The 2,310-nt window shown below is 34.8% G+C and overlaps 1 non-coding gene across 1 annotated transcript; it reads right to left on the bottom strand.

Moving 5' to 3' along the window:
• Window positions 1-1,974: 1,974 nt before the first annotated feature.
• On the bottom strand, window positions 1,975-2,082 carry LOC131169730 (small nucleolar RNA R71). Its single transcript, XR_009140629.1, has one exon. It is a non-coding gene; the product is annotated as a small nucleolar RNA R71 (small nucleolar RNA).
• Between the last annotated feature and the right edge of the window lie 228 nt (window positions 2,083-2,310).

Below are 2,310 nucleotides of genomic sequence, written 5' to 3'. Positions count from 1 at the left end.
ACATTCTCGCCTCCTTATGCACATTCACGAAATTGTGCATAACCTATGCACCAAGTCATGCAACCGCATAAGTGACCAGATCCGGTAAAATCAGATAAGGGACTGCATAACTTATGCGATCCACTTATGCGATCCTTGAAGAGTTCATTAATGAGTGGTGAGATTCCCTCAAATAATTCCTCCTAGAACATACTATTTTAGGGCTCCATGTCAGAAAAATGCTATATATAGTCTCATTTTCCCATTTTAGAGGGGAGACAAGGAGCAAAGAAGAAGATGAGGAGGCTGAGCAGAATTTGAGGAGTCATTTTCACCTTCCACACCATTTTCAACCAAGATTTGCAGATTTCTTTCTTTCTTTACACTTTTCTACATTTCTAGTGTTTAATTTCTTACTTCTTAGCTTAGATTAAAGCTTTATTTCCATTTAAACTCATCATATCTTGTAAGCATTATGGATAGTGAGTAGTTTACTTTTGATTCTAGAGTAAGGGTTATAATATTTGAGATATTTTGTGGATTTTGATTGGGTAATCCATATTTTGTGGTCTTAATGAGTTTTATTCATTTCTTGTATGCTTAATGACATGCTTAATGAAGGATCCCATTGAGTAATGTTCTTAATCCATGGTTGAAGCACCGAAAGGAGAAGGCCTTGTGATAGATAATCAGGAAATTGGACTTAATTAACTTAGACCTAGAAATAGGCTAAGGATTAAGAGGATTCACAGATTAATTAAAGAACTTAATGGGTCTTAATTAATTCTAACTCCACGAAAGTAGGATTAGTTTGATTAAGGCACTCTTTGTCTCACTCGAAAGGGAATTCAAAGGATTTAAGAATTAATCTCCTTAAAACCCATAAGTTTCATAAAATTGGATAACCGATTTAAATCCCAAAATAGCTCGAATATGAAATCCCGAACTCCGGAATCACCTTTTTACCATTGTTAATTTCTAATCGAATTTAATCATTTGCCATTTTAAATATTGCCATATTTGAACTTGCTTATTTCTATTTGATGCAACTTTAGTTTAATTAATACATTGTTGAATAGAATATTAATTTTGCACATTTAGATTTCATACTCCATTACCCATTAATTCATTATTTTAATTTCATAAATACTTCAATTTAGTCAACTTTTATATCGAAAATTCAATCATTAACACAACTCCTCGTGGGATCGATATTTTCTATACTACTTGTAATGACCCGTGCACTTGCGGTTGGGACGCATCAAGTTTTTGGCGCCATGTCGGGAGTTGTTTGTTTAAGATTGAATTCTTGATTATTTTAGTTGTTTTTAGTTTTATTTTTGCAATATTTTCATTTTGTGTTTGTTTATTCTTTTTCAGGTACTTTTAACCTTTTATGAGAAGAGCTAGAAGCACAACTGACGCATCCTTATTGTTCAATCCTGAAATTGAAAAGTTTTGTAAAGCCAACAAGAAAGAAACCAGAAGAAGGAAAGAAGCTTTGAGAGAGACTGAATTAGAAGCAGACATGGCTGATGAAAGAGTTAGAATTGATGTTGGTAATGCTGGAAATGGTCAAAACAATGAAAATGAAGCCCAAGGGGAAGAAGTTGTTAATGCAAACGTGCCTAGGGGAAGTATGATGGATCATGCTTTTCCACGTTTTGATGATTTGAGAGAGAGCATAGCAAGACCAAGGATTGATGCAAATAGTTACAAGATGGATTTTGGAGTTCTTCAAATGATTCAAAATTCTCAATTTGGAGGACATCCTTCTGAAAATCCACACACACACCTGAAGAAGATTGATATGATTTGAGACATGCAAAAACAATCTTGAGTGTCTGATGATGCAGCAAGATTGAAGCTATTTCCATTCTCTTTGAAAGATAGAGCATTGGATTGGCTTGATTCTTTACCTCACAACTCCATTACAAATTGGGAGCAACTCACTGATGCATTTCTTGCACAATATTTTCCACCTGGAAAAACTCAAGAGTTGAGGAATCAAATGACAGCTTTCAGACCAAGAGAAGATGAAACTCTTTATGAGTCATGGATGAGATGGAAGGAATTAGAGAGATTATGCCCACATCATGCCATTCCAAAATGGATGATAAATCAGAATTTCTACACAAATGTCACTCCTGCAATCAGAGGGATTATTGATGCTCAAACAGGAGGAGAATTCATTATTAAGCATGAAGATGAAGCTTATGAGCTATTGGAGAAAATTGCAAAGAATACTCATCTTTGGAGTAGTCCAAGAGGACCAGCTCCAACTCAGAAAAGGCAAGCTGCTGGAATATATGATCTTGATCCATTCAACAT

Source organism: Hevea brasiliensis, chromosome 1, assembly GCF_030052815.1.
Source record: "Hevea brasiliensis isolate MT/VB/25A 57/8 chromosome 1, ASM3005281v1, whole genome shotgun sequence".
NCBI classification, from domain to species: domain Eukaryota; kingdom Viridiplantae; phylum Streptophyta; class Magnoliopsida; order Malpighiales; family Euphorbiaceae; genus Hevea; species Hevea brasiliensis.
This window is presented reverse-complemented; position numbering and strand designations above follow the sequence as displayed.